Below are 26,853 nucleotides of genomic sequence, written 5' to 3'. Positions count from 1 at the left end.
GAACATGCAATGTGTGGTTTTCATGAGCAATACGAAGGGCAGAAATGATGTTTATGTTTATCTCTTTTCAAGTTTTCTGTGCAGGTTCGGAAACCGAGGTGATGCAAAACTTTTTTTGATGTGTGTATATTTCTTGTTGGAAATAGCTGGCTTCGAATCCCCTCCCGCTAGTTTTTCCTTCTTTTAATTTCTTAGGCTCCATTTTAAAACTCTTTATTAAAATAATTCTTCCTGTAATATATGTTCAGTTTCCATACAATGTGTCTGGTCCGCTGTATTTCCCGCCCAATCAATTCTCGCTTCTGAAACGTCGTAACTTATTCGGGTTTCATCTCCCACTTCCAGTTTTGTACTATCGAACACATTTTTAGATAACTTATGTAGGGTGTCAGCATGTCAACAGGAAGTACCCCGATGGGAGCACCTGTTGGTACAATTCTCGACTTGCACTTGCGACAATGATGTGTAAAATAACACTACATTATTCAGCTGACATATTTTTGAAACAATAATGTGAAACTTTGAACTTGCTGAACACGCTGTCATAGAATTTGTAGGTTTTGTAATACTCGACAGATTTCCTTCCTCATTTTTCCTCGCAATCAGAATGTGTGCTCCTTTTCCAATGACTTCGACGGGACGTTAATCACTAATCTTTCTTCCTCCAAAACATTGTCTTAACACGACTGACACACAGTTGCAAACTTGCGAAGGCAACAGGCGTTTCAGTTACAAGGTTGCGTGCAGATCCATTAATCCATTAACTGAAACACTAAGAAAAGGGTGGTAGCATCATGTTTCTAAAAAAAAGAACATGTAGGAACTTTAAGTTTGTTAAATAATGTAAGTAGTAAGACATCGTACAAAGCAGACAGACCGAGCGAGGTGGCGCAGTAGTTAGCACAATGGTCTCTCATTCGGGGGGACGACAGTTCAAACCCACATCCGGGCATCCTGATTTAGCTTTTCCGTGATTTCACTAAATCGCTTCATGCAAATGGCGGGATGGTTCCTGTGAAAGGGCACAGCCGACTTCCTTCGCCATCCTTCCCTAATCAGATGGGACCGATGACCCCACTGTTTGGTCCCCTCCCCCAAACTAACCAACCAATGCAGATACGTAACAAGGAGATGATACTTAAGGTGAAATCTAGGCTGTTAGGCCACGTCATGTACCTTTTCAAATTGCTTCTCACACAATCGGTATTTCGATCCCTCTACCAGTACTGTCTCCAGATCTTACGGCGTCTCTGGTCAGAAATGGCTCCAAGCACTATGGGACCCAACATCTGAGGTCATCAGTTCCCTAGACTTAGAACTACACTCCTGGAAATGGAAAAAAGAACACATTGACACCGGTGTGTCAGACCCACCATACTTGCTCCGGACACTGCGAGAGGGCTGTACAATCAATGATCACACGCACGGCACAGCGGACACACCAGGAACCGCGGTGTTGGCTGTCGAATGGCGCTAGCTGCGCAGCATTTGTGCACCGCCGCCGTCAGTGTCAGCCAGTTTGCCGTGGCATACGGAGCTCCATCGCAGTCTTTAACACTGTTAGCATGCCGCGACAGCGTGGACGTGAACCGTATGTGCAGTTGACGGACTTTGAGCGAGGGCGTATAGTGGGCATGCGGGAGGCCGGGTGGACGTACCGCCGAATTGCTCAACACGTGGGGCGTGAGGTCTCCACAGTACATCCATGTTGTCGCCAGTGGTCGGCGGAAGGTGCACGTGCCCGTCGACCTGCGACCTGACCGCAGCGACGCACGGATGCACGCCAAGACCGTAGGATCCTACGCAGTGCCGTAGGGGACCGCACCGCCACTTCCCAGCAAATTAGGGACACTGTTGCTCCTGGGGTATCGGCGAGGACCATTCGCAACCGTCTCCATGAAACTGGGCTACGGTCCCGCACACCGTTAGGCCGTCTTCCGCTCACGCACCAACATCGTGCAGCCCGCCTCCAGTGGTGTCGCGACAGGCGTGAATGGAGGGACGAATGGAGACGTGTCGTCTTCAGCGATGAGAGTCGCTTCTGCCTTGGTGCCAATGATGGTCGTATGCGTGTTTGGCGCCGTGCAGGTGAGCGCCACAATCAGGACTGCATACGACCGGGGCACACAGGGCCAACACCCGGCATCATGGTGTGGGGAGTGATCTCCTACACTGGCCGTACACCACTGGTGATCGTCGAGGGGACATTGAATAGTACACGGTACATCCAAACCGTCATCGAACCCATCGTTCTACCATTCCTAGACCGGCAAGGGAACTTGCTGTTCCAACAGGACAATGCACGTCCGCATGTATCCCGTGCCACCCAACGTGCTCTAGAAGGTGTAAGTCAACTACCCTGGCCAGCAAGATCTCCGGATCTGTCCCCCATTGAGCATGTTTGGGACTGGATGAAGCGTCGTCTCACGCGGTCTGCACGTCCAGCACGAACGCTGGTCCAACTGAGGCGCCAGGTGGAAATGGTATGGCAAGCCGTTCCACAGGACTGCATCTAGCATCTCTACGATCGTCTCCATGGGAGAATAGCAGCCTGCATTGCTGCGAAAGGTGGATATACACTGTACTAGTGCCGACATTGTGCATGCTCTGTTGCCTGTGTCTATGTGCCTGTGGTTCTGTCAGTGTGATCATGTGATGTATCTGACCCCAGGAATGTGTCAATAAAGTTTCCCCTTCCTGGGACAATGAATTCACGGTGTTCTTATTTCAATTTCCAGGAGTGTACTTAAACCTAACTAACCTAAGGACATCAAACACATCCATGCCCGAGGCAGAATTCGAACCTGCGACCACAGCAGCAGCAGCGTGGTTTCGGACTGAAGCGCCTAGAACCGCTCGGTCACAAGGCCCGGCTGTCTCTGGTCAGCTGAGCATTGTCAAAGACCAGTGCCGCGTCCAGCTGAGTTTTCCTGTGCTTGTTCTGAAGGAGTAGGATTGCCGGGTGAAATTTTTTTGGCTACTGTTTGTGGGCAGAGAATGGGCATATCTATGAAAGTATTATTATGTGCCGCAGAGATGTCTTCCTGGTAGTTGTTTACATTCCTCGTGCACCGTGGCTGGGTGTTTACTTCCTAGGTGGCGGGAAGCTATTAAGCTGGAAGCGCATATACCTTATCTTTACTGAAATTACTTTCATCTTAACTGGTTTTCGGACTTTCGTTGTATAAATGTTACCTGCTCTGGCTAGCACTCATACGTTGTTGTAATCTATATCCTCGCCGTAGTTTTCCTGACGTTTCACTACCGCCGAGTTTACACTTTTACTCCACTTTCACCTATATGCAGAGTTATTCGCAAGTACCTCACGGTTCAGAAGACGACAGTTTGACATGTAGAAGACATACAGAAAAAAACTGACCCGTCCGGAAAGCCGCGCGCCTTAGCACGCCGATTCCGCGAGTCGGTGACGCGATCTGGCCTCTGATCGAATCTGCCCGAATGGTCAACTACGAGTGTCCATGAGCCGGCCGGTCTGGACGTGGTTTTTGGGCGGTTTCCTTCATCAGAAGGTGAATACCCGGCTGGCACCCACCTCCTGCGTTAGTTGCACGATTTTCAAACATTGAGAAAACGTTCACACTTTTCCACATGTGATAACACTAGACGCAGACAAATGGGGTGCACAAATCCGTCCCGCAGGGCAGGCGTAGAGTAGGGTAGGGTAGAGATAGTGATGCGGATGGAGATGGTGGTGGGGGACGCTGGTGACAACAGGAAGGACATCTGGTCACCCTCTCCCACAAATACTGCCAAGTCCATAAATTAACACGCCGATCCCGCGAAGATATGTGATAAAGGTCAGTAAAAAGAAGATGATACAGAAAACAGAAACATATGTGTTGATAAGACATCTCTCAAAGTTTTTTAACTCACATTACAGGTATTTAATCAATATGGGCACCGTTTTTGATGCGGCAGACATCAATGCATGCATGCAGTTCATTGAATTTGCTGCTGTTACTCATGCGAAGCCGCAACATCAGAGGCCTCTTTTGGAAATATGTTCAATGAGTTGGCTATCTGCTGGCGTGAACTAAATCGATGCAGGAGCAGATGATTTATCTACTTGTTCTGACAGGCCTGCCCCGTGGTGGTGTACTCTGAAACTACGCCACAGCTCGTATTACGATTGGAAACTTGGAGAGACGATCTCATATTCACTGATGTGTGTCGTTTTTCAACTTCTGTAACACCAGAGATACTTATGAGTAACCCTGTAAACTTTGCCACAGCCAGATATGAAACCCGCAATGTGGAGCTGATCAGGTGCGTCTGTGGGTGTCTAAGCAATTCTGCAGACTTATATTAGCAGATCATATGTTTTAGGCTGTACTGCTGATTTAAGTACATTTTCGCGAACCTATTTCGGTTGACCCCCTAGATGTCTTTACCACATTCTGCGAGTGGTGGCCTCACACTTGTATTCTGCATGAACTCCAATTTCGAACAACAATCACATCGTAAGAACACAGGTAGCAAATATTTCGACACTTCCCAAAATCATGGCGAAACTATTAAACCGAATGATGAGGGCTGCGTCCCGACGAAGCCGTTGACATGTATTACTTATTGGCGATAGCATATTGTCCTCCTGGGTCAAAGCCCTCAGACTGCAACAATGAAAATGAAATATCATGGACAAAATACCAAAGTGAACGAAGGGTACAGTGACCACTGCAGAAATGGAAGGAGACATTATTTATTCATTCATTTATGTTTTCTCTTTTATCTGTCTGCACAAACGCTGTTAACACTGACTGTGACACTAAGTATCCAAATGAAACATACAGCATATTACTATTGTCTGTTTTTCCATAATGCCTTTCGATTGTTTTATTTCCCCATATTCAGATGGACAGTCTTGTTACAATAATAATAATAATAATAATAATAATAATAATGATTTTAAAAATGTTTCTTTGAAGTTCTGTAAAAAGTCTCATGTCTCCACAACATAGCGAGCACACACGGCATGCTGTGTACAGTAATGTGTGTGCTCGCCCTTCAATAGTTTTCATAAATCATTAACATTAGCATCAGCTGTGGTGCTCAACAAGATCAACATTGTTAGATGTTTTATTAATACAATGTCTTGTCTTTCTCACTTTTATTTACATATACTACAGAAAGTTACGTCGTCATTAGAATCTGTAAGATACAAATACTCGTAAAGGGAACAAATGGGAAGCAACTTTATACAAAATAATGGCTGAATACCCAGCGTTGCCCGGGTATGTATTTATTCCATCTCCTCCTTCCCTCTCTGTCCATCAGCTACACACACACACACACACACACACACACACACACACACACACACACACACACACACATCGCTTTCCCTGCTCATTCAGCCCCCTGCCCTCCCTCTCACAGTCTACCTCCTCCCCTATATCTGTGGTCCTTTCCCTTGTCTGTCTGTCCATTTCTTCCTCACCCCTTCTCTTTACATGTTATCACCCTGCCCCAATACGAGTTTGCTGGTTCTTACCCCCAAAGTGACACAGCATTTACTTCCAAATGGTAAGTGGTAAGCATACAAAGTTCGGCAGAAGTCTATCCATGGGTTTAGAAGGAACTTTTTACGCGTGGCTTTGCCCGCGTACGCACACAGCATATATATTTAACACGTTTCACGCATATTTGTATACACATTTCACCTGTATCTCTGGTGAATTTCGGCCTGCTGTTTCGTTTCCACGCAGCTAAATATTTATGCCGTCATTTCTCCTGATCTACTTGGTGTACAACAATATAATTTTGCAGGTACATTCAGTGGCACATCCAAACACTGTATGAAAAATGTGTTACAAACAGTGTTAGTAATAAAGAACTAATAAATTAGAACGTGCTGCGTGATGCGGCAGGTTTAGCGCATGAAGTTCGAAAATTGAGTAAGCGCTAAATTTTCTTCCTTTCATATTTTGTGAGAGCTGTCAGCGAGAAAATTTGGTAAAGGTTTGAAATTATGTTTAAAGTTTGCTGAAAGCCAATAAGTGCTCTCGTCAAATACTGGATGAATAACGTCTGGGTATTAGCGCGTCTTGGGCTACACTTATCTTTCACTCTCAACTTCACCCTTTTGATTGGTCAGTGATTTTTACCCCCACAGCGCTTCTTTCCAGACTGTAAGTAACATGTGTTCCAGATTTTGGTTAAATCGGCCCAGTAGTGTAGAGGGAGATGTGGAAAATACATACATACATACATATACCGGGTCTCTCTCCTATGGGACGTCAGGCGTATTTTCTCTGGCGTTTCGGCAGATGTTTGCAGTTTAGTTTTTGCAACATGCTGTTGCTATCAACCCAAACAAATCCTGCCCATCACACTTAAGATTCGACGCCCAGCGTGGACCGAATATGTCGGTTTGTCTCCCGTTGCAAACAAAAATTAATTTTAAATCGAAATTTTTCGTGTTCATTCGACACAGCGCTGCCAGATGCGTCTAGTGCGATATTCGTTTTTTCGCCATGTATTAAAAGTAACAGCGAAACACGAACAGTTATTAGTATTCCAGCAGCGACTGAACAACGGTCTTCTGCACGGCGGTAGTGGTCAGCAAGTGTCAGGGTGATGCTGCCGCTGCTGGAGGACTCTTTATTCTTAGTGTTTTACTGTCCCTGTTACTGCATATCAGTAAACCGAATACGGCACTAGACTTACGTGAGACAGCTGTGACGAAGGGGTACGTAAAATTCCAATTTTAAAATAATTTTATTTGGAACGGGAAACTAGCCGACGCTTTCCGTCGACGCTGGGCGCCGCATCAAAGACGTGATGAGCAGCATTTATTTTGGTTGATTCCAGCTACACGTTGCAAAAACAAAATTGCAAATATATGCCGAAACACCAGAGAAGAAGCGCCTGACAACTCTCAGGAGACACCCTGTATATACATCCATCCATGTTTGCAATATGTATGGATTACAGGTCTACAAAAATACGTAAAGGAACATACCTCACTCAAAAAGACAAGGATACGCACTGCCACTTCAGGAACCCACGTATGAACACGTACCATGTACTATAGCTTGAAGAAATTTTTCAATGTTACGATACTCTCTATTTTATGCAACACAGCGCGGTGTGTGTGTGTGTGTGTGTGTGTGTGTGTGTGTGTGTGTGAGTGCGCGCGCGCGCGTGTAACCATCCTTTGAAAACAAGAACAGATGAAAAAAAAAAACAGAAATTTTAAGTCAGCGAGTGTGAGACGGAAGAGGAAATAGTACCTGCGAGGCCGTGTTACTAACATGGTACGCATTCTTGGATGCTGTTTGTAATTTTCGATTAGAAAGGGGTTATGTGACGTAATTAACAGATAGACAGTTTCAAGATAAAAATGGTGTCTTTCACTTGAGCATAACCTTATTCATTCCCGAGTTATGTCACATTTTGTACCTAATAAGAAAAAACATTGTTGATAAACACGTAAAGACTACAGTATGTGCTCGATATGTTGGGCTGCACGTTTTAAGGTTGGCCTTTATCGGTTTCACCCATTCCTCGCGGAGGGCATTCTCCTGCGAGATGCGGCGGGTGCTGCGCTCCAGCGCCAGAACGACTGTTAATGTTGCTCCATCTGCAGCCGTTTACTATCACAAAGCTTTCGATTGATGTGCGACAGGGCCAATTTCACGGAATTTCATTAGAATTTCGCCTCCATACTGTGGATAATGGGTAATGTGTTTGGACGTGGTAGGTTGAAATCCTCTGTGATAACACGGGTGCTGTCACACTCTATTTCTCTCTCCTGATATGAGAACGATCTCAGTGTGTGCGGCCTGTGTTAACGCCACCAGCTTTCAGGTTACCTGTTAGGAAGAAAAATTTGTCGTAACTCGAGAATGAATGAAGTTATGCTCAAATGAAAGGCATCATTGCTTTGCTGATGAAATTTTCTGTTTGATGTGTTATATTACCTCTTTTCCATTTGGAAATTAAGAATTACATCGAAGATGGCGTCTTTAAAAATGGCCGCCATGTTGACAATATAACTTCATAGGTTTTGATCCTCTCCAATATGATATTATTTGTTTTTAAATTTCTGTTCACGCGCCAGGTTTTGGTTTAGAAGGGTGGTTAAACATTTCTGACTACGCTTTATTCGACTTGGAGGTACGCCGGTTCGAATTACGGTGGTGAAACATTTGCCAGTATTTCGTCGATGAGTTGAAGAGATGTGGTGGCGTAAATTTCCACCTTTACCAAATTTTCTCGCTGACAGCTCTCACAAAATATGAAAGGAAGAAAATTTAGCGCTTACTCAATTTTCGAACTTCATGCGCTAAACCTGCCGCATCACGCAGCACGTTCTAATTTATTAGTTCTTTATTACTAACACTGTTTGTAACACATTTTTCATACAGTGTTTGGATGTACCACCCCCAAAGTGACACAGCATTTACTTCCAAATGGTAAGTGGTAAGCATACAAAGTTCGGCAGAAGTCTATCCATGGGTTTAGAAGGAACTTTTTACGCGTGGCTTTGCCCGCGTACGCACACAGCATATATATTTAACACGTTTCACGCATATTTGTATACACATTTCACCAAGACGCGCTAATACCCAGACGTTATTCATCCAGTATTTGACGAGAGCACTTATTGGCTTTCAGCAAACTTTAAACATAATTTCAAACCTTTACCAAATTTTCTCGCTGACAGCTCTCACAAAATATGAAAGGAAGAAAATTTAGCGCTTACTCAATTTTCGAACTTCATGCGCTAAACCTGCCGCATCACGCAGCACGTTCTAATTTATTAGTTCTTTATTACTAACACTGTTTGTAACACATCACCAGTTTTGCGCCAACGTCACGGATTAAATTCCTAACCTTTTGGCAGTGTCTCATTCAGTGAGGGCATGAGACACTGCTGAGGGTCATCAGTCCGTCGGATGGGGACGCGAAACTCGGCGGCTCCCTCGGTGTTATTCGACATGAGTAGGCTGTGTGCCGGCATCACGTTTCACCCTCTCCCTCCGCTCTTTCCCTGAGTACTGGACTAGCCTGACTTTGAAATTGTACTCTCGTTACATTAGTTAATGATATATTTTATCATTTTTCTAGATTTTAAACGAAAGACATGACCGTCTGCTTTAAATAAATTTTTATATTTTACTTAAAACGAATTTACATGAAGAGATTATTGAGCAAAACGACGCCTTTTGGCCATAGTTGTGTTTTACTTAAAGCAGTCTGCCTCACTGGACAGAGATCACGTATTTGCCGTCTGGGAAAGAGACGTCCTGCACACGTCAAGCAAGTCACCGAACTAATACACATTAGCGCATTTACGCAATAAAAACATTTCCTGGTTCTGCCCATGTTTACCAGAGGGTTTCCTATGTAAGTCAAATTCCCGATCTATAAAACCCGCTTTAAGTATTACGTCTGGCCATGCCCTCTACGCCAGAGGTATTTGGATCAAACGATCTTGATTCTACAATGCGTAAAAACTCTAACAACCCGCTGTACCTTCAACGGACAGAGAAGCAAAAGTACACAAAAAACATAAAAACTCAAAACTGAGCAGACAGCACTAGTCTGTGGTACGTTTTTGTATACAGAGACATAGCGAGATACGGCGAAAAGTTTCATTTCATGTAGCCTCTATATGCGGATTTGTAATGTTTCGTATAAAATTGCTTCTTTTTTGTTTCCTTTATTTTTAACTCTCAGATTATGCTGATTGTATAGGCCGAAATGTGTACAGCTGTGTGGTATAACTTAATCAAAACGATCAAAACGTAACTTCGTATTCACATGTGGTATTACGATCGCGGCTCGTATCAGATTTTCATGTTCTTTATTGACAGTGATATTTTGTTGACTGAAGGTCTTTAGAATCAAACATATCCATAAAAAGACAGGTCTTAGTCAAACGAAGTCTCTTCCACATTAAAGTCTACACCATCCATGTACTGCAGCTTAGGAGTTCTGGTACCTTTGCCAGACGTGTAGACAAACATGTTGGCTTTGCTGTAGGTCTTTGAGAGCTCTTAGTTTGTGTGCCGCGCAATAGTTTTAGGAGTCCGGTACTGGCGCGTGGCGCATTCAGTAGCAGCGACTGTGCCACATGTTGCGTCTGCCAACCCGCCAGTGTCTCGTCTTAGCATTTTAGGGCAGGGGCGACTGCCTCAGGCAGTGCAAATAGTCGACTGAGTGTACGCATCAGCAGGGAGCGCTCTATTTATGTTGTCGCATCGCTACTGCTTCCCCATTTTCTGCGCCGCTGGTTTACACCGTGAAATCCTGGGGCTATCGCAGTAATGTAAACACGTAGTACTTGCTCTATAGCACCGAACTGTGATCAGACTTCATTTTAATCTTCGAATGGTGAGGTACTGTAGCTTATGAATTAACTCTGCATCAGAAGGTTTACCTGAAGTAAATTAGTTTCCATTAACTCGTGTCAAATTCTAACACAGGTTAGTACGGAAATCCGCTTACTATCTGCTAGAAAATCTTCACGATTACAGCCGGCCGCGGTGGTCTAGCGGTTCTAGGCGCTCAGTCCGGAACCGCGCGACTGCTACGGTCGCAGGTTCGAATCCTGCCTCGGGCATGGATGTGTGTGATGTCCTTAGGTTAGTTAGGTTTAAGTAGTTCTAAGTTGTAGGGGACTGATGACCACAGATGTTAAGTCCCATAGTGCTCAGAGCCATTTGAACCATTTTTTCACGATTACACTTCAGCGCAGTTTACTAAACCTGTTACCAAACTGGTGGTCTGCTTAAATTCCACAATGCTTCACCGTCAGAAAATAATAACAGTTCACGAAACAACCAAAGTCAATGATCAGATCTAAACATCCAGTCTCTCGCTAGTCAAGCTGGTGCTGAAACTGAAGACAACAGGCAGGATTCGGGAATATTAAATTGCACCTTTAAATGTTCATTCAGGCATGAGGATACCACAATACTTTCAATGTCTAAAAATCTCATTAACGCTATCTTCAGGCTCCTACATGTTAAAAACAACGAGTATACATGTAGTAATGTAGTATATGCTAAGGTACACCACTAATTGACATTAGAGATAATGAAGCGTATGAAAGTCCTTAAAACCTACAAAATAAAACAAGCAGCTTTAAAAAGCGTACCTGTGCACACAAAGCACAACGAAGGAGAATACATACACATACTGGTTAGCATAGAACCTAAATATTTTGACATACCAATTACAACAGAACATGCCAAACATAGCAACGAAAAAAATAGGCAATATACAAAATCGGGCGCACAAACGAATGAAGCTTGTCTAGTCTTCTTTCATTACAGATGATTTCCATAACTCATATAGACGATAATCACCACAATTCTTAAGCAAAAATATTCTTTTAATTTGAATGTGGACAGTTCCTCCTAGTAATAATGGTCATTCTCATCTATATAAGTTATGGAAATTTTTATATAAAAAAAGACTAGACAAGCTTCATTAACAATATTTTGTATATTATTAATTTTTTGTTTTTGTAATGTTTGGCATGTTCTATCATAACTGTTATGTTCAAAATGTTCAAATGTGTGTGAAATCGTATGGGACTTAACTACGAAGGTCATCAGTCCCTAAGCTTACACACTACTTAACCTAAATTATCCTAAGGACAAACACACACACCCATGCCCGAGGGAGGACTCGAACCTCCGCCCGGACCTGCCGCAGTCCATGACTGCAGTGCCTTAGACCGCATAACTGTTATGTGAAAATAGTTTCGATGCTAAACAGTCTCTTTACATATTCTGCTTTGTTGTGCTTTGTATGCACAGATACTCTACAAGCTGCATGTTGCATTTTATAGGTTTTAAGGACTTCTTATTACGCTTCATTTTTTGTAATGTCAATTACTGGTATACCTTGACATATACTAAATGTATTCTCGTTTTTCAGATGCAGGGGCATGAAAATGACAATGATGAGGTGCCCAAACTGGTCTTCTGAATAAAATAACTTCTGAAAACATACTGCTGTTTATTGATTTTTATTTGGTAAATGAACTACTATGCTTGCCTACGATAGCCGCGCACAATCGCAAATGAGAAATACGGAAAAATAAGCGCCAACAGTAATTACAAACAATTACGACTACTCAAAGCGAACAAGGCACTGGACACTGATGGAGTCTCCACCACATTTTAAATTGAATACGCTGCCGAAGTATCCCCCCTCCTAACACACATTTATCGGAATCTATGGGGTTGCGAGGTGTCCAGCGTGAATGGGAAAGAACACAGACCACTCATGTTTACCTATACTCTGCAAGCCGCTGTACTTCGCATGGCGGAGGGTGCATCATATCAGTATTACCAATTTTATTTCCTACTCCGTTCGCGTGTTGAAGGAGAAAAGACAGTCTACATGCCTCTGCACGTGCTCTAATCCTCCTTATCTTATTCTCATCATGTCTACGCGAGATATACGTTGGTGGCCATATACTGGTTGCAAAGTCCGTACAGGGATCCTACTATCGATAGTAGTATGACGTAAATCGTATTCTTTACGCATCGCTGGTTCTCTGGAACTTTCGTAGCTGAGTGCGCCTTTTCCATCAGGGGCACTGGGTTCCTATTTTTGTTCAACAGTGCCCAAACGCCACGGGTCACGCACCAGAATGCGAGGGGGAAGAGTCGTCGATCGGGTTTCGCGTGAAACTGTCGCACAAGTTATTTGAACAAGTTGTCAACGTAATGAAATACGAGCTTGGAAGTTTTCCTTCGATTGATAGGGCAACAGTGAGTAATTATTCGGTTTATTCGTGGAGGGTGCACATAATGACACACGAAATCAGTGGACAAATCAGTGTAATCATTGTTAGTAATATCCGCTGACGCGGCATATTATGTGAAGAGTTATGAAGATTACCGTGGACTCTCATAGAGTGGGAGGTTACTTTGGAAAAGCAATTCAGTAATGTCGAATGTCAGTGCAAAAGTGGGAAAAATTTAACTGTTATGTAGCATGGTTGCACTTAGGCAATATTAGGAAGTGTTACCTACGAAAGCAATAACGAAATAAACTTGTATATAGTGTGTCAGACATAAGTAATTTAGTTAACGAGGTACTTTTTTCAAGTAATCAATAATTTAGTGCAGCAATGTGAGCACTACTGAATGTGGTACAGATTTTTTGGTCACTACCCTGTGGTTTTTTAACCAATGGTCTGTTTGAATTCGGCGTAGTCTGTTGCACTGTTGATATAACATTCTGTGCCAGTGATGGGCACTGGATAGGTTACAACAGCCGGCCGTTGTGGCCGAGTGGTTCTAGGCGCATCAGTCCCAAACCGCGCTGCTGCTACGGTCGCAGGTTCGAATCCTGCCTCGGGCATGGATGTGTGTGATGTCCTTAGGTTAGTGAGGGTTAAGTAGTTCTAAGTTCTAGGGGATTGATTACCTGAGATGTTAAGTCCCATAGTGCTTAGAGCCACCTGAACCATTTTTTTGAAACATGGTGATGAGCTGGGCAGCGATATTACGGTATTCCATGGGCCCCAAACGTACTCTGCAAGGTCGCGTTACGGCCAAGGATTATATGACCATTTTGGCTGATCAGATCCATCCCATGGTACAATGTTTGTTCCCAATGGTGATGCTGTGTCCCAAAACGATAGGGCCCCTGTTCACACAGCCGTTATCGGCTACTATTTGGCAGGAATAATGGTATAAGATTCTGTTGAAAACCATACAGAATCCGAATACATCCATCCCGAGACGAGTGGAAGCTGTCAACGGTTTTCCTGTATCATACAGGCATGGTAATGTGTTGTTTTTCCACGTTTCCATACTTTTGTCGCCCCTGTACATATAAAAGGTAACATACTTAAGTTGTAAAATGTAAAGCAAACATTCGCTGTTTAGCCGAAGGATAACAATATGACTTACATAGTGTGACCCATTAAATCTACATATCCTAATTACATCCGAAGCACTCCTCGAATTGCACAATGGGAAAAACGAAGGGCTTTCGTCTAGTATACAGTAAAATTACACAGAAGTGCAGTATAATTAAAAATGATGGGGACATAATAAAGGAGAACCTTATTTAATAATCAAGAACGTTATTACATTTCTAAGTGGTATGTTACATCAAATTTATTCGAGAAATACTTGGTGCCGTATATTTAATCGTGGCGCCACGTAAGGTTTAAAAACGGTTTATTATATGATGTAACCCTATCTTGTTTGGCAACAATTTTTCATTGAGCATAACTTTTATTTCATTTCATTGCACCCTAGGCCAACCACCAGTTTCTTTTTTACCACTGTGTGATTTGATAAGTGTGTTCGTAGATAATTCTTCCGGGTTATATGGCCGTGGTCCATGAATTATTCTATTCCTAGGAAAAGAAGAATTCCATCGACCATGGCCATATAACCCGGAAGAATGATCAACAACAGTACCATCCGGTCGTAAAAGCCTCCCTTGTATGTGTTCGTAGACTCTAATCCAAGTATGGCCTTTCTGATTGGATACACTATGTAAGTCTTCTTTTTGTACTTTCATCTAAATAACCAGAAGAAATGGTTCAAATGGCTCTGAGCACTATGGGACTTAACACCTGAGGTCATCAGTCCCCTAGAACTTAGAACTACTTAAACCGAACTAACCTAAGGACATCACACACATCCATGCCCGAGGCTGGATTCGAATCTGCGACCGTAGCGGTCGCGCGGATCCAGACTGAAGCGCCTAGAACCTCTCGGCCACGCCGGCCGGCCTAAATAACCAATGTTAGTTTTGTATTTTATTTCTGAACTATGTTAAGGTTGATGTGTATTTCAAACAATAATCTGAATGTGGCTTCACAATCGAAACTGCACAGGAATGGAAGAAAAATTAACGGATACTTTTACCCACCCAGAGGCAGCGATGGTGGTAGAATTTTACCATCCAGGCAATTTGTGGTGGTGGCGCACGTTACTGCAAATAAAATAGTTATGAGTAAAGTTTCGTGGTAACCGAAGCTACCGATACAGACATTCGCTGTTCAGTTCCTAAATCGCTGAGTGCTCTACTATATATATATGAGCAGAGGAATCCAATGTAGAATGTAAAAATTAACGGCATGAATAGAATTTAAACTGTGTTTTCTACAGCCTTACTACCAACCAGAGTAGACCAGTGCTGCATAGACTTCGCGTTGATAGAACTAGAAGTACAGTCATACGGACAGGACACCACCACACGCTATTGATTTGGTTTTTGCCATAAAATGACCAGGTGGTTAAATGTTTCAAATTCTGTTGTTCATACACTGTTTGGAGTATCTCGATCCAAGATTTGGCTTCCAGACAACGAGCCAAGGACAGGCTATCTGTGCTGTTATGCAGGCGAAGGAACAGGTTCGCAACCCCACACCAACTATGTGACAAATATTTGCAGATGAATTACTTAATTATATGGCGTGAACACTGAATGTTCAGTTGAATGGAAGAAGGTCGTAAATATCAAAATTTACACTGTAAACTGATCGGCTTTAGGTGCTTGGGGGTTCACAGTCCAAATAATTTTTCTTGTAAGAACATAATCTTTACGCCGTCGACTGTACGTTTCATTTTTCAATACACGATTGCAGTTGTAGCACTTAGACGACTGTTAATTGTTTTTGCAACATAACCACTATTGTTAAGCAATTCATAACATGTAGCAATGGTAACATTACATATATCTTTTGTAAGACTGCAAATGTTGAAGTTAAAGAATAAATGTTTTGCAACACTCGCAACATACAACATATCTTGCATGGTAAATAGATTTTATGTGTATATTTTATCTTTATTATGTAATTTAGTAATGTGTGTGTGTGTGTGTGTGTGTGTGTGTGTGTGTGTGTGTGTGTTTTCTACATTTACTCCTCGGGTGTACGCGAGCGCAAAGTTTTAAAAATAAATGACCTTGACGGGTGGTAGAACAACCATAGCTCCGAAATTTACAATAGTCAGCTTTAGTCGTTCCTGTTAGAATATTGTGGGGTGTTATCAGGATGCAAAAAGTCATTAGTTGATTTAGTTCCAGCTGAACAAGCACAAGTGAACCTAATAAACTTGTTAAGACTACTTTGACACCGTGATTCCATTGGAAAAGTTCCAATGTCATCCAGTACTGCGCTCCGCAGATTTACTGGAGATTGTGGGTATGTAAGGACAACGACAATTTATATACCTTTCGCCGCTCGCTAGACAAAGAAGCGTTGGCAGTAGGTACGTCAGATTACAAACTAACCAAAGACTGAGAATGGCCGTTGAGCTTTCTGAAGACAGCTTATTCCATATTTTGGTTAAGCGCTTAACACTGGCCGCTAAGCTCCGTGGTTTATATGTAGCTCAGCTGACTTTGAAGACACTAACTATTACTACATGTTCCGATAATTTAAATTGTCACCAAGCTCATGGAAAAACTTTTTAAACCTTGATTAAAGATTATTTGGTGGTTAATTTTGTCTTGCTGTGAAGTAATCTAAATGTAATTTTGTACTATGTTTGCCAAAAAAGCACAGACAATTAAGCAGCACTGACGCTAGGACAGAAAAAGTAAAAACTTTGATTAGGAGTGAGTGTCGTCTTAGTTCTGAAATTCGGCGAGGCACTTTAACAGCACTCTATCAGAGTTATTATGAAAGAATGAGCTAATGTACGCTAGCAATACTAAACAGTACGGTCGGGAACGGCTCATCTCTGTTGGGACACATCTGATACCAACAAGACTGCTACCTTAGGCTACTTATTACGCTCAACTACGAGAATTTTGGTCCTCTGTCGGAGTCCTGCATTACCTCATTTATTCTCACAAAAAATATACTCGCTTATGCTTATGAGCTAGATAAATTCTAAGACTTAATTAGGAATGCTGCTGCTTCTGAGGTGGTTTATGTTTCTCATTCATTCTAAACTAGGTAGATAGGGATACAACAAAATAATATGCACAGATTTTTTTCCAAGAAGTACTATGTAAATCATAGTGCTGGAATATGTCTCCTGAACATGTATTAATCATTTATCAAGCTGCAGTAAAAATCCTCTTTTTATTTAACAGTGCCAAACAGAAGAACATGCACATCATCACATGAGTTTCAAGGATGAAGGAAAACCTAGCATCGGTTGGTCAAAGGATGAATAAAGGGATCAGAACAGTATGCCGTAATGTAGGCAGCAGAAAAGGTCTCAAATAATGTCGCTTTGAGTGCTCTCCAAGAACCCAATAAGATTCTTTTAAACTGCCAGATATACTCGATTTTTATTCTGTCAGGCTGTTTAATTGCCAAGCAATGAAGAGTGAACTGCATAGTAATCATGCAGATGTAGACCAACCTGGTCTCTTGTCTTCCTTAGTTTTACGAATACATTTTGTAAAGCTTTTGCACCATTACAACGCTTTTCATAGTTAATCAAACAGCAGCATTCAAAACGTTTTACTGTGAGGCTTTCGTGTTACCTCCACCTACAGATTTCTCCCATGTCGATAAACGTCTGTGCAGCAAGCAGCCTGGTGACGTCAAGGTAAGTATACTGAGTTGTTAGAGAAAGCTAGAGAATTGAAAACAATGGTTGCTACCAGTGACTCGAAACATGGGCAAAGATGCGGGGGAAGAGTGACAAGTAAGTGCGGCGATTACCAGGCAGCCGCAGCCGCTGTCCGTTTATCTTGCGGTATGGAAAGGTTAGGTGCCATGACACTGACCCCACAGTCACCAACGCTACACGACTACCAGCTCTCGAAACAAACTCCAGTTTCAGTTCTTTAGTCTGTGCTATCATCAAAAGTGAATTATAGCACGCGAGTGCTATAAGATTACACTATTTCTGATAAATCACTGGAAACAGTAACTACCGTAAAATGCCTTGGAGTATTTCCAGCAGTAAAAAACAGACTAGTTTGAAAAAATAGCGTAAGCCTTATTGACGCCTTTCACCTTCTTGAGGCATGTGCATACATCGTACAGAAACTGCGGGTAGCGCATCATAAGTAGTCGAAATTTTGGTTTACACCTTCGGGGAAGGCATGCCGCTATGCTTAGAAAGGGCCGCATTTCCAAGCTTGACACAAATATTGGTATACAAATTGTATTGACCAGGAATGCATGGCCACACGTGCACACGCTACGTGAGTCTCATCTTAAGGAAATGCTATTCATCCACGAAAAACGTGACTTACGAAACACTTGATTCACCGGTTGTTGGGCATTTCTCATCAGTTTAGGACCCTTACCAGGTTTCATTAAGGGAAGACCTACGTCAGATCCAACGGAGAGCGACGCATTTCGCGTCGTGTTCGTTTAGTCGTCGCGAGAGCATTACAGAGGTACTCAACAAACTCCAGTGGCAAACGCTACAAGAGAGGCGTTGCTACTTACAGAAAATTTTACTACTGAAATTCCAACAGAATACGTTCCGGGAAGAATCGGGAAACATTTACTTCCACCCACATACATTTTGCAAAATGACTACAACGAGAAAATCCGAGAAATTAGAGCTAATACAGAGGTTTATCGACAATCTCTCTTCCCACGTGCCAGTTGCGAATCGAAAAGGAGAGGGAAAAAGACGGTGCTACCAGAAGTGCCCTCCACTACGCACCGTGAAATATGTTAGCTGTTTTTGTACTTGTCTCTAGGAAAAGATGGATTGTCCAGAATTTCAAATCCATCAGCCATATTTACACATTTAAAACACTTTTAAAATGTTAGAATCTTTAAGAAGGGAACTGGGAAACTCGTCATGATTCTTAATGCTTTTACAATGCGTTATGGCATCTTCCCATTTCATTCACTAACTCAACTCATGAAGAATGACTACTTACATGCTATTATTAGGCTATTACACACAGATGGGCCAAAACATGACGACTACCTCCTTAATAATGCGTTTTTACACCTTTGGAACGCCATAAATCGGCGATTCTGCATGTTACTGATTTGACAAGTCTTTGGTAGGTTCCCAGAAGTAAGTGGCACAAGATGTCTAACCAGTGGTCATGGAATTCCTGTAAATTACGGTTGTGGGCGCGGAGCTGCGCCCGTTAATGTCCCTTATGCGTTCTACTGGATTCGTATCAGGAAAAATTTGTGGTCAAGGCAGTAAAGTGAGTTCACTACTACGCGCTTGAAACCACTGTAACACGATTGTGGCCTTGTGACACGGACAATTATCCTGCTGGAGTATGTCATCGTCGTCGAGGAAGACATCAAGCATGAAGGGATGCAGGTGGTTCGCAATAATGTTCACATAGTCCACAGCTGTCATGAGGCATTACATTATTACCATAGGTAACATGGTAACCTAGGTGAATGTCTTCCATAGCATTATGCTCCCTCAACAGTCTGAGCCCGTGACGCGTTTCGTGTTTCCGAGTAGCTGTTCGTCTGGATAACAGCGTATCTTGACACAACCTCGTGTAACATGAAACGTGATTCATCCGACCTAAGGACAAACTCGATGACCCTGTTTTCACTCCAGTCGTAATTTACGCTGTCGCTGGGGCAACATGCGAAAACGTATGGGTCGTTTGCTGCGGAGTGCCATGTTCAAATGTGCGCTGAACGGTGTGCTGCGAAACATTCGTGCATTCATCAGCATTGTACCCAGTTGTTAGATTCGCAACAGATATCGACCTATCCTGCTTTACAGAGCGGGCAAACCTCTGATCTCCACGTTCTGTGTTCCAATCTCCACGTTCTTTGATAAGGTATGCACGTTCAACAACTTGTCACCTACTCGTGGTTGAAATGTTGTTCAACCACTTTCCATAGATGCTCACAGCAGTACCACGCGAACAGCCGGCCATGTCTGTCGTTTCCGAGATGTTGCTTTCCACGCGCCGGGCGAAAACAATTTGTCAAAGCTGCTTATGTCAATGGATTTCCCCCACTTGCGGTCCATATCGCAGCTAGAATAATTCCCTGTTCATCTCTGCTCTCCTTATATACCTTTCCTACCACATCATTCAGTTGCGCTGTGGGCAGTGGCTACAATGTTTTGGCCTCTATGAAAGAGACACAGTAGGCTGGAAAACGGTTACTGCAGTTTTCTAAGTAGGTATTCCTGACTATAAGGCGTCCGTCTTGGAGCATCTGCCAGTTGAGACTTCTCAGTGTTTGTGTTGCATTCACTTGCGCAGCGAACAAACCTGTGACATTTCGCTCCACCCTTCATTGTGTAACCACAAGGTACGCTGTTTAACAGTGTAGGATTATGTCACCTTTGTGATATTCAATAAAACCTTTCCAGACACATGACCATATCGTTATACTGTTATACAGAACAACGTTTTGTCCACGTGCAACTTGGCGACGTAGTCACGTGCCCGGTAATTTTTAACGAAACAATGTAAATTGTTAGTCCGATCTGACAAAGATGTTACTAAAGCAAAGAAAACTCTCGTCACAGATGTAAACAATCTAAAGTCTCCCGGCAAACAAGTGCTGAATTATATCAACCTGTGTGTGGAGAAAATACGAGAAGCGTTCAATTGTTTGAAAGCAATATCTTATCTGATGAGAAACCCTAAGCAGTTTTGGTCTTAGTTTAAGGAATAAACTGATGAAGACCACTATCGAGTCCTTCATTGCCATAACTGGTAACGAATCGAAAGATGGCAGTTAAGTCCCAAATATTTCGTCTTCCAATCAAATTTTTCACCGATAAAGTGAAAGCTGAACTGAAAAACTACTAAAATCGTTGAATAAACGAAAGACCATCTGTTCAAGTCTATACAGATCGTGTGAAAGCATTTGATTCCGTCTAGCAACAGTTCATCCCGAGTCGATATATCAACAAAGCGTTCCAAACTATTGCGGAAAAGGCGCTTGTCATTCTCCCCTTCAGAGAGAGTCTTCCGATAGATTAACGTAACTGAGGCCTTTATCGTTGACGCCCATCTGTTTTCTAGTAATTGAGCATCTTTTACGCACGGCATTATGAAACATATAAAATAGATTGGCAGTAAGCCTAAGAAATAGGGAATAATTGAGTAGTAGCAAAACATGAGATTAGCGATATACTTAAAATAAAAATTTGGCATCATTTAATAAACGAAGTGCAGTAAGTTCGCTAGCAAACCAGTCAGAAGATACGAAAAAATAGAGAGGAAAAAACGAAGGAGACTTCCGTTCTCAAAATGTTCCCGCGACTAGCGGTCGTGAGAAATTCAGTTAACTATGCTCATGATTTATTTCTAGATGGCACTAAATAACAGAGCTCTGGTTAATATCTTATTCTTCGCTTTCCAGAAGATATTCTACACAATTCTACACTGTCACCTAGTGCAGAAATCAAGCGTTTACGGGATATCTTACCAGTTTTGTGATTGGATTGAAGACATCTTAGCCCATAGAGCTCTTCACATCGTTATTAACGGGGAAAATCATCAGACCAAAAATAAACTGGCGGCCATTAGATCTGTACCACCAGAAAGGGTAACAAATACCGAAAGGTTACTTATTTTGCGGATCCAGTATAATACGAAGAATGCACGATAAAATTTTTAGTTTGGTTTCCGGATGTACAGGGAACTAAATTAGTACTCAGATTTGCCACTTCTGTCAGCAACAATGGCTGTACCCGGACTGTGCATACAGTCTGAGCTTCGATGACAAACACGAGTAACACCATTCCATGCTACCTTAACTCTATGCCGAGTTCGTCAATCGTAGTGGCTGGAGAGAGGTGGCATGCTACTCTCTCGACTACCAGAGATCAGATGTTTTCAGAGGGTAAGAGATCTGAAGAACGTGCTGGCAAGGGCAACATTCGAACACCCTAAATGTCGAGGTAGGTTAGGACAGCACGGGCACTATACGGTTTTGGGTTGTCTTGGTGAAAGATAACGTCAATGAGACTTCGATTTTACAGCCTTTGTCCTTCCACAAGGGCCGCTCTGGGCATCGACCCCATCCCTTTTAGTTACTATGTGTGCTGTGCCATTGGAGACCCGGAGCACGTCGTCCTTCTCTGTAGGAACACGTATCATGTTACTCATCGCTACAGATGTGTTGTCCGACGAATGTCGACGTACGAAATGCTGCGATCCGGAGAAGCGTGCGATGTTTCGCGGCTTATTTCAGATGTTCACTCGCAAAAGGAACTGCAGGCGTGCATCACTGCAAGGCGCGCAACTTGATCAAGCGAATACAACGATGTGCGTCAGCAGAACTGCAAAGACATGACACAAACAGCTCAGAGCGAGACGTAACGTCTAAAGCGAAATTTGCTCTCTCTGGGTCATCTCAGACACTGACCGATAAAGGCCAATTCCAGGGATTCTGTCCAACTCTTAGGTGAGAGAGACTACGGGCACATAATGACGTAGCTTCGGGCAAAATGGCAATGAAGCGGAGCAATGCGGGGAGAAAAGGTATTGACGAAAATTCCTGGCTCTGTGCTATATACGCACATCCTTATCTGATCACCTCACCGTGCAATGCAGCACCACTACATGCGCAGATTCCAGTGGCTAGAGAGTAACGTTCTGTCAGCCGGCTAGGGGCTGAAACGAGTCAGAGGTGTAGTAAAATCTGCGTGCCCTTCCGTGCCTCCTTGAGTGAGGTGGTAGTCGTTGCATGGACGAAGAAATGTGTGATAATAATACTAGAAAATAAATGATAAATAATTTTTATAATGTCAAACATGTGTAGCTGAGCATAGACGATTGAATTAATAGTAAATTCATAACTTAGTTACAAATGCAAACACACTGGTATATTACCACAAGAAGGTAATTTTAATTTACTAACACGTTAAGCTAACGTAGCTGGATAGCATCCAATGTTGTAGAACAGCATATCTGTACAGTAAGATGAACACTTTTAATAACAGATATAATACGACCTGCAATTGTATCCAGGCAGCAGGTCAGTATTCAATGGTACTAAACAAATAAAGAAGTAAATAAAAATAAATGTCAAGACACGCAGGAGTTAAAGACATTGGTTGCTAGTGGGCATTGATTTGTATCAGTGGGGCAAGTTGAAAATTTGTACCGGACTGGAATTCGAACCCAGGTCTCCTGCTTACTAAGCAGATGCGCTGACTACTACGCCATCCAGACACAGTGGTCACCACAACCACACGGACTACCCTAGCACGCCTCCCTCCAGACCCAAAATCTCAACTTATACCATAAACTACTGATGTTGTGCCTCTGCTCATTGGCCTCATTACTCGCAGCATCTCACAGATTATCGTAAGAGTTCGAGCTTGGTGTGCATCTGCACTGAAGGGATCACTAGCCTTCATTGTCTTAATCTGTTCAACATATCCCAAAGAACAGACACCACACGTGTATCAAAAAATATGTGTATGGGCACTTGTTACGCTGCTACCAAAACAATTTCCTACATTAGGATGACAGTTATAGAATAGCGAGCAGCAACATCGCGAAATGATAAACCGCAGTCTTGCTATGACACGATCTTGCGGCTGTCGAATTCCGTCACGTGCCAGTAGACCTTCCGTTTTCTTATATGAATCATAACAACCAATAATGAAATGCGGTTTCTGAAAGAGAAACACGTTGGGTAACTTTTCATTTCGTGGTATTGCAGCTTTAATAGCCAGCAGTGTAATTTCGGGCGTACCTCAAGCGAATGTCATAGCACTGTTACTTCCGAGATATGCAGAACTGACCTAGTGCATAACTTCGAGACTTTAATGAGACTGTTCAGCAACGGTATGTTGTGTACAGCGAAATCGTAATGTCAAACATTTTGCGAAATGCAGGAAAATTTCGTTATGTGCCATTCTCCCCGTGTTACAGTTTTAATTGTCATCAGAATGTGTAATGCCGAGAAAGCGTGAAAAGTCAAGCGACATATTAGTTTGTCCCACATTAGACTCGAAAAATGATGATAACAGTAAAGTCAAAGAAATTAAAACCTGCATATAGACTTGCTGCTAGTTGTTCTTCCCGCGTAGCATTAGCTAATGAAGTAAGTGAAAATTGGGGGAGTTGGGGCTGGAAATATAGATATAAAAGCTATACGTTGCAGACACTCGAACAATCACTCAGTATGGGCTTTAAAAATGGTTTGTAAGCATTGCTCACATCCATGCTCTACAGTTTCCCACTATCCAATCAATAACTGCCATTTGCTTCACTCACCACTCTAACTGCTTGACTGGTCAGTTTTTTCCTCACGTATTGCTACTATATGTTTAAATGGTATCGCATATTCTAGGTATGGCTCATTACGCTCATAATCAAAGGCTACATTTTATGTTTCGTGAGGCGCACGACATTATATTTGTGTACATTAAGAGCAGGTAATAAATATTTGCATCATAATAAATATTTAATGACAATCTGACTGGATATTACCACGGTTTTTACCATGTAACATTTCCTCAAAAATAAACGCATCATCTGCGACAAGTCTGTGATTGGAACTAATACAATTTAAAAAGAGTGCCACTTTAAGCTTTTAAAGGACAATGCATAGAAAAATATATGCATCCTACGACAAATGTGTTTCAGATAAAACTCGGTGTACACGAAGAGTGGTCACAAGGAAACCATAATAGGTTCATCCTATATGGTGCTGAATTCCTTGAATATTGGGTCATTTATATATAAAAAAGAAGAATTCCAATTTTTTCTTATCACGATTCTGTGTTAAAAACTAAGTAACTTTTTGGTGAAATGCGTTTTTAGTAGTCGGTGACAAGACGGAACCCTCTTTTTAATAGGAACACCTAATGTTGTTCTGAAGTTTTGCTGGCGTATTGAGTGTTCTACGAGGTTTCTGGATTGCAGCCAGATGACGTCGACATCTTGCATGATAGTTTGGGTAACAATCATTCAGCCACCTTCAGGTGAGTTTTACACTGGTGACAGCTGGTGCACATAGCTTAGTTTATTCTACAAATTGGTGCGATGGCGCATGTGCATAGGTTACCACTGCATAACCACCGTCTGCCGAATATTACACGCATCTAAGACGCGCAAGCCCTTGAATATCGGTGATATTGCAAGCAGGTCTCCGTAGAATTGTTGGCCCATGAAGTTACAATTCAGTGGTCAATAAAGTGAAATTAACTGTCGCTAGGCGTCTCTCTGTGTGAAGAAGAGCTGTTACCATATTTACAGCATCTAAATTCAATCCACGAGAATATCAACATACAATGGAAGTGAAAAAGTGGCTGTCTACCGTTTATAGACGTCTTAGTCAGTCGATAAGTTGATAGGTCATTAGGGCATTCGGTTTACCGTAAACTAACACATACGAACATATATTTACTACCACTTTCATAAACTATGGGCGTCTTTCGAACGTTAGTACTCTGGGTACATGTTGTGTCTGATAGAGAGAGCCGCGCAAAGGAGCTGGAACACATTCTGTGTTCAGAGATAATGGATATTCTTCATATCAGATCCGGAATAAATGTGACCATTTACACGTTCAAGATGAAAAAGAGCTGTTCAACTTCAGGTCGTTCCTCCCTTATGTGGGAATATTTCATCTGATTTAGGCAGAATCCTAAAGAAACATTCTGTTAAAATAATCTTCTGACCTAATAGAAAGACCTGTTCTTTTCTCGGCTCGGTAAAGCATGATCTGGGTTTTCGGAAGTCTGGAGTCTACAGAATACCCTGCCAGTGTGATAAGACTACATTGGTCAGATCACACGAACAGTACATGTAAGATGCGTGAAACATGATCGCCATACTCGCCGTTCGGAACACAGTAAGTCAGGAATTGCTGAGCATTACATTCTATAGGAGATTCTACGGATTATTCTGCCACAGAAATAGTGGCCACGACGAGACACACACGTCTAGTCACAATTAATTCTATTATTTTATCCACTAAATTTTAATTTCGTGTATCGATAGTGCAACAGAGTGTGTGCGTGCAACATCAACGCTATCCACAAGCTTGCGCACCTCAGATGGAGCAATATTCGACAGAGGGTAGTAAACTTGACAGAGGGCGGTCGTGGTTCAAAATGGCTCTGAGCACTATGGGACTTAACATCTGAGGTCATCAGTCTCCTAGAACTTAGAACTACTTAAACCTAACTAACCTAAGGACATCACACACATCCATGACCGAGGCAGGATTCGAACCTGCGACCGTAGCAGTCGCGCGGTTCCGGACTGAGCGCCTAGAACCGCTAGACCACCGCAGCCGGCTGGGGCGGTCGTGCATAGGTAACCTATGCGGTATGAACTCAGCGACATACACCAGCTATCTCAGCCTGAAGATGGCTGAATGGTTGTCAGCCGAAATGTCATGGCGAGATGTCGACGTCATTCGACTTCGATTCCGAAACATGGAAAACCCCTGTTTCAATTTTACGATGATGATTCATAAAAGTTAAATTCATAAAAACAGTTAGCTTTACTTGACAAGCACCAAGATGAAGATGCAAGAGAAGGCTTTGTAGATAATACGGGCGAAATGAAGACCGAATATTTGCACTACGTGAGAATTCGTCTGCACATTGTTTCAACGATGTTCAAAATTACCATCGTTTTCTTGACGACAAAAGCCTAAGTCTAGTATGGACGTTGGTTATAGTTGCTTGCAACATTGCTGATGTTACTGCTGCACCATATTTTGTTGACAAGCTATTCCTACTGAGTGAGAAAAACGATGAAATCAAAACCAGAAGCTAGTTTTATGGAACGGTTTGCTTAACCGATCTCATAAATAACGTATAGTAATACTACCACTGAGTTCCATTTACTTTCCTCCTTTTCTTCACTCTTTATTTTTTTACTTTTGAAATCCACACTTCAACGGAACATGTCTGTAGCTCTCTGCGGATATCTGCGGACGCCGCCGTTGTGTACGAGGTGGTGATGTTGTTAGGAAACTGTTATGCAACATAA

The 26,853-nt window shown here is 42.5% G+C and overlaps 1 protein-coding gene and 1 non-coding gene across 2 annotated transcripts in view; both read right to left on the bottom strand.

Moving 5' to 3' along the window:
• LOC126249208 (popeye domain-containing 2-like) overlaps positions 1 to 26,853 on the bottom strand; it is a 775,033-nt gene that overhangs the window by 205,279 nt on the left and 542,901 nt on the right. The window lies entirely within an intron of this gene.
• Trnat-agu (transfer RNA threonine (anticodon AGU)) lies at positions 22,995 to 23,067 on the bottom strand. The gene has a single exon. It is a non-coding gene; the product is annotated as a tRNA-Thr (tRNA).

Source organism: Schistocerca nitens, chromosome 3 (genome assembly GCF_023898315.1).
Source record: "Schistocerca nitens isolate TAMUIC-IGC-003100 chromosome 3, iqSchNite1.1, whole genome shotgun sequence".
NCBI classification, from domain to species: Eukaryota; Metazoa; Arthropoda; class Insecta; order Orthoptera; family Acrididae; genus Schistocerca; species Schistocerca nitens.
Note: the sequence above shows the minus strand (reverse complement) of the source record. Positions and strands in the feature narration are given on the sequence as shown.